The 14,040-nt window shown below is 35.3% G+C and overlaps 1 protein-coding gene and 1 long non-coding RNA gene across 3 annotated transcripts in view; one reads left to right on the forward strand and one right to left on the reverse strand.

Annotated features, from left to right (window-relative positions):
* LOC692364 (nuclear hormone receptor FTZ-F1 beta) overlaps positions 1–14,040 on the reverse strand; it is a 74,727-nt gene that overhangs the window by 42,214 nt on the left and 18,473 nt on the right. The gene's annotated exons all lie outside the window — the stretch shown is intronic.
* On the forward strand, positions 4,549–12,002 carry LOC119629546 (uncharacterized). The gene is made up of 3 exons (XR_005245521.2): positions 4,549–5,363; positions 5,910–5,969; positions 11,340–12,002. It is a non-coding gene; the product is annotated as an uncharacterized LOC119629546 (long non-coding RNA).

The following is a 14,040-nucleotide window of genomic DNA, read 5'->3' on the forward strand; positions in this document are numbered from 1 at the left end:
CGATAAGTCTGAGTCGAGTCACTAGTGAAATAATAAACAGAAGTGAAAATTAGCCAACATTATGACACAAACAAGTTACCGTATAACGAACCTAGATCTTTGAACAGGGAACATAAATTACGAACAAACTGACAGCGTATCTTTTGTCTATGGTTAACGAGAGACTGTTCACCATCGTTTTAAAATACTATATCACTTGGTTACATGAAATGTTTCAGTAAAATTTTGTTACTTAATTTTTTTGCTACAATTGCTGGCGTTTACGGGACATTTGTTTTTTATTGGCTGAAGACATCGCTTAGTTTTGTGCGGATATCGCCCAAACCGTGAATAAAGTAGCGAAAAGAGGTAGAGAGAGGTAGTGTTTCAATTGCATCAACTCTACTAGAAATAAACTCTATTTTCGAAATTTACCTAACATTATGTAGGTAGAGTCATGGGCTCTCAATTAATCTCCTTGAATTCAACATCGACGCTTAAGAAAGCACGGGTCAGACTTGTAATACGAGTATATTCAGCAATATCAATTCCTAGAGCTTAATTCTTCTTGCATTGATCGTATTCCAGAGAATTCTAATTTGTGATATTTTTATGACAGATGTGACGAAGGAAGAGACGGATATGATGCGTGATGATGCCCAGTAAAACGCTATGAATATTTCAGTGAAAGAATCATTGAAATAATTTTGTAGCAATATCGAGAAACCTGGGTGCTTAAGCTTGTACACCTTGAAACGATGTTGTTCGGTATTCGAGAGGCTATACACACCTTTATTTTCGTATGATTTACGATCTTACAACGCTGTGGAAACAGGACGGAAATTCCAGGTCTAACGTTAATAATTGAGAAATCACTGTGAATATACTGTGGGTAAAACTGGCGTTGAGAAGTTTGACGCCACTTAATGGGTGTAGCAAACAATGATGCAAAGTTACGATCTAGCATCCACGTAATATATTTAAAAGCTTATCTTTCGTCTTTAATTCAATAATTTATTGGATGTTTTAGGATTATACGTTAGAAAAGGAAATTTCTGACTGGAATTTTCAATAGGTAACTTTTGATATCCTACCGGTGGTGAAAGAGAGGTTAAGACAATCACTATTTTATGTTTCAAACTAGTCAATGACTTTGTTAAGAATTTGAACTCCTTGTCACACACATAGAGCTAATAACGTTTTATTTGATATAGAATTTCTCATTAAAAACAATCAAATGTCAATTGTTCAACAAAAGTAAAAGTCGGAAAAATTAAATATGATTCTGCCTGTCGACCCCAAATCATTTTTCGGTGACTACAGGGTGATTGACGAGAATGTTAGAATAATAACTAATTTAACCCTTTGACTTCCACGTAGGTCACCGGTGCCCAACGCGGCGCATCGAAGTAAATATGTCAATTTCTGTTACTAAGCGCCTGGATTGTTTAACTTTGCCTTCTTTAGTTTGCTAATGTATGTTTTAGTTTTTTAGATCTCTTAGAAATACATTCATTCTCAGTATCTTCGGATTCGTCTTTCCCAGAGTCTACTAAATATTTCGGCACTTAATCTTACTGGTGGTAGGACCTCTTGTGAGTCCGCGCGGGTAGGTACCACCACCCTGCCTATTTCTGCCGTGAAGCAGTAATGCGTTTCGGTTTGAAGGGTGGGGCAGCCGTTGTAAATATACTTGAGACGTTAGAACTTATATCTCAAGGTGGGTGGCGCATTTACGTTGTAGATGTCTATGGGCTCCAGTAACCGCTTAACACCAGGTGGGCTATGACCTCGTCCACCCACTAAGCAAAAAAAAAAGATCGAGGAGAAAAAATCGACATAATAGCTTCAGTGCGCCAAGCAGCGCACCGAGAACCTACCTACATGGCAATCAAAGTGTTAAAGTTTCCATTCCCATTACGATAAAATCCTATTTCAATTAAGTCTGTACGCACGAAAATATTTATTAAAAATTCAACATGAGTCGACCCGCAAGGCAACCTAGTAAAAAACATATTTTATGGTATATGTATATGGTATTGTCACGAAGTCGATTCTATATAATATGCTTAATAAAAAATAATGTTTTGTTAATACTTAACATCGCATCATTGAATTGCTAATCATCGCGATTCACTGCATCGCAATTCAAGCCATGTGTTTGTTTTCAACGTATATTTTACACTGAGACCAAAATATATTTTTTATTAATTATTGTTAATATTTGATATACTTTTGTGCAAAAAATATTGGAAGAAGGTGCAGTGTGTAGAGTTTCTTATAAAACCAACACAAAAGCAAATCGAAGTCAATAGAGGATCTAATTGGGGTTATTTAAATTCTCGAATGTTGTCTGCTTTATCCTTTCACAGAGTCTATAATATTATGTACGTGATTCCTAATGATAAGTAGGTATTATGGGTTCACCTAGTTTTGCCATAAATACTGAGACAAAGGAAAAAAAAACTACTGCAAGTAACATTTATTACTTTTGGCATTTGGCTCCATACCTACTTTGTGTAATGCAATCATAGCGATTCGGTTCTCTCTATCACCCCACTCCATTTTAATATCGCAAAATATTATACAATGTATTGGCGCCAAAATGAGAAAACTCAATGAGCAATCATATAAAAATTACAGATTCCAAATTCAAATGTAATATTTTCTTTATTTTTAATCGTAACAGTATTTATGGCCAGACTAAGTATACACAACCATATCGGTAAATTTGCCGCGAAGGATTCATGCGTAGGTATACTGGGTGTTATAAATATTATAATTCAAGAAGACGACCTATTTAGACGAGTATTTCCGTGACCCAAATAACTCACAGCGAGAAAGTCGCCTCTCACTTTGAGACATGAGGTCGATAGCGGTTGAACAACATTTTAAATCGGCAGTTCGTACCATTGCTTCATAACGTAAATTTACAGAAAATACATTTGATACAATCAATAATTATAAACCAATTTTAGGCATTACAAATTGCGGTTATCAAAAGCCTTCTTAAGGCAGCATAAAATTAATTTCCTTGCGAACCACAATAATGTCTTTTGGAATGCAACTAGTAACCGCTAAATAGCTTCGAAAGCTTAATAGCGACCAGTACTAGGTCGTAATATGGTATTAATTAATCAGCTGTATGAATCACGGGGCGTTCACAGACAATCAAAGCGTTTCAATTGAAAACGTGTAGGTAATTCCTTTACTTCTTCGATTATTTCACAGATCGTGCGACAGATTAGTCATGCGATGTTTAAAAAAAAAAAAACTTAATTTGTAGTTTATTTTTATTTCGGGGTCAAAAATTTTGATATTTCATAAAATTTGAATACGTTGTTATTAATTTGGTCTATTATATGTAGATATCTACGTCTGTTTGTATGTAACTATATCTTTGAACGTCATTTTAACAGACTTCAACATCTTATTAACTTGAAAATTTACACGTTCGTCGATGAACGATAACAATGCAAATAATTTTATAATTTCCCTTTTAATATTTTAACTAGTATCAAGAAGATAAAAAATCATTTGATTATTAGTTCAGTTTGTTATTTAAGCGTGTTTTTTTTTTAAGTTTTCAAATTATATGCCTTATATGTTACTGTTTAATTAAGACAATTATAAGAACAAACTATTACATTTGACCACTGATAAGATTACGATAATCGTGTGACGAAAGCGGTTGGTCCTATTTACTTTCTCGTTATTTCGACTAGTCGAAACCAGTAGTGCGTCATTACGTTTAACCAAGCCCAATTAGGAGTATAACTTGCGTACAAATAACGAGATAGTCCAACCTATCGTGATTTTACGAAACCCAATCAGTCCCTTCGTCGAGTTCGGTTCGCGCGTTTTCGCAACGCGGAATCACCGCATCGGGGGCACGCAGGACCGGTACCTGCCCGCTGTGGCAGGGATGGCGAACTTTTTTTTTTCCTACCTAAGCTGATAGCCTTGAGAGGCTTTTTTTTATTGCTTAGATGGGTGGACGAGCTCACAGCCCACCTGGTGTTAAGTGGTTACTGGAGCCCATAGACATCTACAACGTAGACGCGCCACCCACCTTGAGATACAAGTTCTAAAGTCTCAGTATAGTTACAACGGCTACCTCACCCTTCAAACCGAAACGCATTACTGCTTCACGGCAGAAATAGGCAGGGCGGTGGTACCTATCCGCGCAGACTCACAAGTGGTCCTACCACCAGTAATTACGCAAATTATAATTTTGCGGGTTTGATTGTTATTACACGACGTTATTCTATTTCAGCGAAACCTTGACTAGTACGTGAGCTCACGGGGCTCAAACCGGAGTGATGCTAACACTGACCCTAGCAAGAGCAGTGCTTCGCAGAATCTACCACCGGATCGGAAACGCGACCCACTGAGGAGATCCGGCGAGAAACTCAGTGGGCTGTGTCTATGGGTTAATTCGCTCGTCGAGCCCTTCGTCGCAAGCGACGGATAAGACGAGGACGGTGACCGGTGCTTGTGGTACCTAAAACCACCGTTAATGGTTCGGGAGGATCGGTAATGACGTGGGCTGACCAACGTCATCTGGTGTTCTGACAGGTTACTGCGCGTCTCCTAGTACCAACCGTTGGCATCGATGCCGGAATCGTAACAATAAATTTCAAGTTTACACGCTTAGCGAATTGTGCGCTACGTGAGTATAAGTGTATTATTAAGAAGATTATAAAGACGTTTTCTTTTGGAGGTAATTAATGGGTTAGCCAAAATTTCAAATTAATGAACATTATACAAGCGATGAGAAGATATCTCTCAGCTCAGAGCGCGTTTTAGAGGTAGAGATTAAAATGATGGGAATGGACTGAATTTTAATTTAATTGGAAAATTAAAGACAAAAATATGTTCATTGCAAAAATATCGTATATACAGATCGCGATAGCTCAAAGAATATTGCTTCAATCAGCCAACAACACTGAAATTTCTGGGAATCAGCTGAGATCGCCACAAAAAGCTTGCAGAGCGCTATCTAACATGAACAATTCCTGGTCCTAAGTAGACGTTACAGGCATTGTGGTACGCAGTATTAAATGTAATGCTGACATTTCTAATAGTTGATAATTCGCATCGACTTGTGTACTTGTAACAGGATGCTAAATATTATTGTTGATTGGCAGCCCTATATCGGGCCCACCATCACTATGACGGTGGAGGGGGCAGAGGAAATAGGTCGCCGCAGCCGCATTCCGTGCCGGTTGACATTCTGAGGGTAACCGATACTGTGAGCTTTGTCATGGTTTTATGAAGCTTTTGAATTTGAACGTGTTGACGTGACCTTACAAAGCTTATTTTCTTAGCTCTGTTCTACCGAGACATTCTAAAAAATAAATATGTTTAACGTTTGCATTAAGGTAATAATATTTTTTTTAACAAACTACTTATGACATTGGACAGAAATATTATTTTCAGTTTGATTGTTAAAAATGTTTTGTGCTCTAAAAATACATATTATGGTATAATTTGATATCGTAAGTATTAAATTCCGTGAATTAAAATTGGTAATTAAGTCAGCTAAGTCGACGATGATAAAACATTGAAACAAATTTTAATTTTAATTTATTATCATATTGTTGTTTTGCATTTCGTATCTACTGCTACAGTATTATATATATAGTAAGTTCATACCGATAGCTACTACGATCCTGCTGTGAGTTTTTGGTAGTTCCTAACATATCGAGGGGCGAAGCGACATTTTTGCAACTTAACAGTGACGCAATTTAAAAAACTAGTGGTCGCCTGGTAGTCGAAATTCGACTATAATTAATTGGAATTGTAAGTTTGTACACTATTATGATTGTATTTTATACTTCTATAATCACAAATTTCGCCAAGGCTACACTATAAAAAAATATTAATAAAGACAAACAATATTTAAACTATTCTCAATTTGTCCACAGACGTCAAGAACAAAAGTTTGACAATAAACAGTATGTATGCGTGTGTGCGTCAAATACATGGTATGTAGTGTGTGTAATGTTTTCTTTTGATTTAATGTATCTTTTATGCATTATTTAAAAAATATATTAGCTATGTGCACTTGTTCTCTACATTATCTATAAGTGTGCAAAATTTCATACTCCTACGTCCGTGCAATTTTCGCAAAAAGGGATACAAAGTTTTTGCTTCACGTATTAATATATAGATAAAATAAAAAAAATATATAACAAAAAAATTCTTCAGCTATTTGAATGGGATAAACATAATTGAAGTTCAATTAAAAACTACGGATCGCTGATGCTAATAACAAACAAAACGGAGCTTTAATTACAAAGATAAATGTCGCGTATTAAGAGAAATATCGCTTAAACCAATAATTAACCTTTCACCCCTCGATATGGAATCAATCATCACCACAACACCTCTTACATATGGGCCTCAATCGATATTTAATCACCAAAATAAACTCATGTATTTACGCTACATTTTAGTCAATCAATACAACGTGTAAACACCACAGTGTAAACACACTGAACAGAAATACAACACCCGCGTTACTGGTGACTGTTACCACCGTTCTCCAAGAAGGCCGCATAATATATCTGGGCGTAAAAAAAAAAAACAATCGTACGGAATTAGTGCCATTTAATATTAAAACTATGATCAAGCGCGATAAAAATTATGTACATCCCATACGTCCTTGAAAACAGATTGGGAACAATGTCTCAGCGTCGGTTTTGATAGTTCTGCTATTTATATTTACAGTCTATAACAAAAATAAACATTGCTAGATGCAATCTGTTAAGTGTTTTGTTTTGTTAGATGATAAGACATATCTTTAAAAATAGCTGCTCCTATAAATATTTGATGCTCAAAAAGCAAGAAAAAAGCTCAAGGTTGCTTGATAATTCCGATAAAATTTGTTATTTTTGCAGATATACACATGAAATCATTTGAATTTTACTTATTACTAGCTGAGTCCCGCGTTGTTACCCGCGGTTATTGTCGAGCCGCGGGTGAAGCAGCGGGGCAAAAGTAGTCTAAAAAAATTACCCTAAATTACTCCTTATATCATCAGCTACCTATCAGTGAAAGTCTCGTAAAAATCCAGCCGTTCCAGAGATTAGCCGGAACAAACAGACAGACAAAAATTGTATTTTTTTTTATTTTGGAGTATGTACCGTATTATATTCATATGCATGTAGTAAAAAGCGTTTTTTCAATATTACAAACAGACACTCCAATTTTATTTATATGTATAGATTAAATATCACCGTTTGCTATGACTGAATATTCTGATGTCTAAATTAAGACTCTAATTGGCAAGAAAACGACAAAAAAGACCGGAAATTGCTATATGGTTGGATCACGTTATTAAACCTGATTTCTTCGTGGCTTTTGCGAGAAAACGCTTTAAGAATCGTGTACAGATTTAAGAGTAGACTAATAATGCTAGATGCTTTTTCATTAGCATAGATCGACAAATCAAATAATTTTTTTTTTATTCAACACTAGCTGACCCGGCAGACTTCGTACTGCCTCAATCTATGAATAAAAGACCTTAACTTTTGTATAAAATTAATTTAAAACAAACAAAAGGAATCCGTCCGACGGGGGGGGGGACATCAAAAGAAAAACAAAATTGTTATTTTTATTTAATTCAGAGCATTTTCATATTTATCAACCTTTTAACCCTTCTCTGGACTTCCACAAATAATTCATGACCAAAATTAGCCAAATCGGTCCAGCCGTTCTCGAGTTTTAGCGAGACTAACGAACAGCAATTCATTTTTATATATATATATAGATAGATAGATAGATAGATAGATAGATAGATAGATAAATGAAAGTACACACTTGTTGAACGTCAAAAAGAACTAACATCAATTCACAAAAACTAGCCTCCGTCCTGAGAAGAACTGGCTAGAAACACAGCGAACATGTTTTTTTTTTTAAATATTAGTTTTGTTTTTTAAACATCAGATTTTTTTAACAACGATCAAGCAACCAACAAATAAGCTTACAGCTAATTTACGCTGCAGCAATTACTGAATGCTGGGGCTCATTGCTGCTCACAGGTGGAACGCGGTTTGAGCCGATATCTTATACGATAGAATTGAACTACCAACAAACTTAGTTATTACGATTTGCTGTTGTCTTTTTTTTTTATTGCTTAGATGTGTGGACGAGCTCACAGCCCACCTGGTGTTAAGTGGTTACTGGAGCCCATAGACATCTACAACGTAAATGCGCCACATACCTTGAGATATAGTTCTAAGGTCTCAGTATAGTCACAACGGCTGCCCCACCCTTCAAACCGAAACGCATTACTGCTTCACGGCAGAAATAGGCGGGGCGGTGGTACCTACCCGTGCGGACTCACAAGAGGACCTACCACCAGTAATTACGCAAATTATAATTTTGCGGGTTTGATTTTTATTGCACGATGTTATTCCTTCACCGTGGAAGTCAATCGTGAACATTTGTTGAGTACGTATTTCATTAGAAAAATTGGTACCCGCCAGCGAGATTCGAACACCAGTGCATCGCTATATACGAATGCACCGGACGTCTTATCCTTTAGGCCACGACGACATAACAATTCAATAAATATTGAATTGTCTTATTCGCAATGAATTCTCAGAGTGACTTATCGCATACTCTATAAGCCAGTTATAAATGAATGACAGTCAAAAAGTGTTATTTAAATGACCTTGTTCATTTTTATTGTAACATACACTTTGAAAGTCTTCTATATAACGGACTCATAAAGCTCCGATAGCTCTGAAGGAATAGGACCTTGTGATTTGTAATAATGTATTTTCTATCATTATCTGTGTAGTAGGTAACAACTTACAATCGGGTCCGGTACAAATTTATTGCTACAACCCTCTGAGATATACTGAGCTATATTACTGAGCTGCTTTAAATGACTTTATATATGTACTAGCGACCCGCCCTCACTTCGCTTCGAAAAAATTACATTTTATTATTGATAGGCGAGTCCCGCCATGTTGCGCGCGGTACGACAATAACTGCGGGTGACGCCGCGTGGCGAAGCTAGTCTAAAAAAAGTAGCCTAAGTTACTCCTTATATCATCAGCTACCTATTAGTGAAAGTCTCATCAAAATCGGTCCAGCCGTTCTAGAGATTGGCCGGAACAAACAGACAGACAGACAGACAAAAATTGTAAAAAATTATATTTTGGTGTATGTACCGTATATATTCATATGCATGTAGTAAAAAGAGCTTATTTCAATATTACAAACAGACACTCCAATTTTATTTATATGTATAGATGTATAGATATATCAAGGGGTGGAAAGCTTAAGGTTTAAGCGACATTTTTGCAACTCTACAGGAGAGCCATTCAAAGTTTAAAATATGAAAAAAATATCAGAATAAAATAATCTTCAGCTATTTAAATGGAGTAAACTTAATTGAAGTTCAATTAAAAACATCGAACTGTTGATGCTAATACCAAATAATACGGAGATTTAGTTACAAAGATAAATGTCGCCCATTAAGCGAAATATTATTTAAACCCTTCGATATATTTTTTCGTCTTTCTTTATTCTTGGGGTTAAATCAAAGTTTGGTCAAATACAAAATCAATTCGCATTGCTTTTTTTATCCTACCTAAGCTGAGAGCCTTGAGAGGCTATATCAGCGTAGCCTTAACTAGTAGGTGAGCTCACGGGGCTCAAACCTGATGACGTTGCTAACACGAACCCTAGCAAGAGCCGTGCTTCGCAGAATCTACCACCGGATCGGAAACGCGACCCACTGAGAAGATCCGGCGAGAAACTCAGTGGGCTTCGCATTGCAATAATGAACATCAAACAGGACATTTCAGCTTAAATTTGATTATTGCTTTTTCTTCGTGAAAGTCGTACGTGAACGCATAATCGGTACCTACCTATATAATTTTTTTGAGTAAACTTAATATGATCTCATACAAAAAAAAAACATTCACACAGGAAATGGCATGCTATCTTAAAACATTTTTAAACTCAATGATGTATTAACTACGTTAAATATCCTTAATGTTTTAAATAAAAGAGTAACTGGACAAAGCAAGTCTAAAAGCCTCAATTTTGAATTACGTCTTACATTCGCGAAAACCTTAATACAAATATGTATATGGGATAGTACAAAGAACTACTCTTGTTTAAAATTGTATATTTAATTAATTTTATTGGCACTATGAGCACTACTATTTAACCAGTTTTCATCATGTGTTTTGGTTTTAATGTGTTGTTAATTTTGCATTGCATGTTGTCGAACACAAATGATTTATCAGTCAGCGCGCACATTTGCTTTAGAACGCAGATTCATGAAACACGAATTAAAAATACTAATTATAATGCTTAGCTTAGTAAATGACTACTAATTTATCGACAAATTCAACATTATTCCCCTTTTAACACTTAGGAGCGTATTCCTTGAACGCGGTGTGCCTACTTACACTAGACTACACTAATTATAATCTATTGACATTATTAATGAAACGATTGACAGACGCCTTTAGAACAGCTGCTAGTTTTCGCCTTAAGATAATATATTAAAGCTCATAGCAATTCTTACATCGAGTAGAATTTAATAATATAATATATATGTAACCTCTATACGATTTATCTTAAAAGTGGTTATAAAGATGACATAAGTAAATGGAATTTTGACAATTGAAATAATAGAAGAAGGAACATTACAAATATTAAAACATTTATGATGATTGAAATATAAAAAACATAAAAAGTGGTGAAGCAATAGCTTTAAATGTTGTTTCTCTTTATAGAGCAACCCAATTTGCTAAAGTTTTATTGGGTTATTCAAGAAAAGAGCATATTCTTATCTGAAGGGTAGGCAACGCACTGGCGTAAACGCTGGTGACCGTGGGCGGCGGTGAATCACTTACCATCAGGTGACCCGTCTTGCTCGTTTGCCTCTCAGTTGTTATAAAAAAAAAAAAAAAACTAAACTGTATTTTGATGTAAATAAAATAATACATTATATGTATTGAGAATAATAGGTATATATTATAAATTAATATTGCATTAGTAGTAATACATACGCTTTTAAGATAATCCGTTTTGAACACAATTTCTCGCTCTACAAATTTGAAATTGTCGGTTTCAATAATTCACTAATAATAAGTTAAAATACATTTAAAAATCCAATCTCCGGCATTGCAGCTTTTAATATTAAATACGTGTATCAATCAATCAGATATCGCAAAAACAATTCGGTCGCTTGGTGACTCAAAACAAAAGTGCCTCGAATGGCAAGCTCCAGTTCACAAAACTTACAGTTGAGTCATTTGGAACCAGATTTATAGTTGACATGTTTTCTGATTTCATTCTTTAATTTTTAATTATTTTGTTGACAGGTACGGATAATAATAACTGGAAACAAATGAAGCAGACGCATCAGACCCTAATTTAGGATTCCCTGTATTATGGGAACCAGAGATTAATAAACATACTTATATACGTTGAAATATACACATATATAACCAATAAACACCCAGACAAAAAGCAAACAAACGTATTCATCACACAATATTTGCCCAATGTGGGAATCGAACCCGCGACCCTCGGCGCAACAGACAGAACCGCTAACTACTGTACCACCGAGTCAATCAGATTTGACAATGAACGCCTTACTAGGCTACATTAAAATCTATTTAATACCTAGCTACGATTTTTTTAAATGATATATTTAATACACACTTTAAATATTAAAACGTGGGAAAGCATTAATTCCACGCCGATATAAGAAGCGACATTAAAACACAAAATAAAAATGTTGTTACCTTTTCAAAAACGATTTGCACTACAACACTGGAGCCAAGACCTGTTCCAGCCGCAGCCCGTGACTCACCCGTCAATGGCTTCGTAGAAATACCAACTTACGAAATTAAAGAGGGATGTATCATGATTGCGGACCGGCAATATCATCAAGATTCGTTCTGAATAAAGCGATTGCAGCAAATTTAAAAAAAAAAACCATTGATATTATTAGCTTATATTAAATATACTGGTTTTGCTTATTTGTTTTTTTGATACATTTTTTTAATGACAAATATTTGGTTACATAAAAAGATAGGGCTTGTAAAAACATTAAATACAAATTATTTAGTTAATAGCTGTTTAGGGTAATCCTTTTATATCATTGTTTTTAAATAGTGGAACACACTAATAAGTATGGAAACAGTTAGTTGCAGTTACAGTGTTGTACATTAAAAAATTAAAAGCCTTTGTTCTGAATCTAGTTTTTATTGAAACTAGCACCAAAATACAATCCACGCTCTACACATTGGTCCTTCGAGCCGGATATGAACTTATTGTGTGTTCCCAAGCTTAAAAACAATCATGTAAAATTTTATGTTTAGGATTGCTCTAAGCAATAGCAACTAAAATATTAATTACTAAACGTGACATCCCTGATTCCGCGTGTCTGTCGTCGTATAATCGGTGAAAGTGTGCACCGAGTGAAAAAAACTGCGGATCGCATAAAGGTTAAAAGTTTAAGAAACGGCTGAAGCCTACGCAATGAGGCGCCAATAATAAAAACGTGATCATATGTGGCGAATTATTGTATTTTATGGTTCAGTTGTATTATACTCAGCAACTACCGATCAGCAAAAACAAGCCGGCAGTGGCGAAATCGACAGAATCATCAGCGTTCTACAGTTAGCTCGTTGCTTATTTTGGCCTCAAATGACGTCACGCCTATATGAAGCCTCGTTTAGTCGCTGTTTATAAAGCTTGCGAGGCAATTTTGAAGAGTAACAACTCCTGCTATTGCGTACATTGCACATTCGTGTTTTTTTCGTTACGGAAATCGCTTATTTTGTATTGGTGTTAACAAAAGCGGTGGCGGTTAGCGGAATACATATTTAAGCAGTTGGATTTTATTAAAAAGAGTATTTAGCAATCGATATACCTACTCGAAAAAAGGCGTTCAGGTCGCGCAAACGAATTTCGGTCATGAGCAGTTGTTCACATAATGTGAGAATTGAACGCGAAACTGGAACGGTAAAATCGCAATGTAAAAATAAATATTCAGCAACGGTATTAACTAAAATGCACTTTATCGTTTAAAGCATAAGGTGATTTCTTCCGTGAGATATAAATTTAATTATTTTTTTTCTTACATTTCTAGAATAGTGATTCACTATGTTCTAGCCGTGTGTGCTTTGTCCTTGGCATGACGAATGTTGCTAAGATTGCAACGTACCTAGTTTATATAAAAATGTTTTGAAATTTGATATATGTTCTACGAGTATATAGTTGACGAAAATTATTACATTTAAATAGATGTTATCTTTAAGTTGCTTTATTTTGTTGCAATTTCCCAAAAATACTGTTTTTTTTTGTTTTGCTTGATAAAAAACCTTAAAATATAGAAATATAAACTAATATATGTAATGCTATGAATGAAAGAATTGAACAAATTCTGATAAGACTTTGATTAGCCACTAAATATTTTATCTGAGATATTTTTGTTGTTCCGAAAACATTTAGGGTTGCCGTGTAAATATGAATAAATCTTGCTTTTGGTAGAACGTTACGTGAGCCAGCACGGGTAGGTACCACCATTCTGCCTATTTCCGCTGTGTTGTAGCATACGCGTATAATTTAAAACTGGGACTTAGAATTCATGTCTTAAGGTCATCCACCCATCTAAACAGTTATGAAAAAAGTGTATAATATTTTAAGTCAAAACACAAGTGGAAACGCGGCTTAACCTAGTATATTAAAAAAAAGTTACACGTCTTAGACTCTTATAGTTTCAGTATTTGCAACTTACATTATCTACAGCAGTCTTTCTCAAAGTGGGCGATAACGCCCCCTGGGGGGCGTTTGAAACCTAGAGGGGGGCGTTAAGGAGCCCAGGAAAAAATGGGGGGCGTTGATGTGGGTTAGGGGGGCGCTGTAAAATTTGTAATTTCATTTACTTAATTTACCCATTACCGTCCAATGTCAAATAGTATAGTAAGCCTAAACAGTTCACTTATTGTAAACATTGTTTACTATTTTATTTCTATATAATAATAGGTTGGGGAAAAAGTTTCTTCGCATTTT

This window comes from Bombyx mori, chromosome 15 (genome assembly GCF_030269925.1).
Source record: "Bombyx mori chromosome 15, ASM3026992v2".
Taxonomy (NCBI): Eukaryota; Metazoa; Arthropoda; class Insecta; order Lepidoptera; family Bombycidae; genus Bombyx; species Bombyx mori.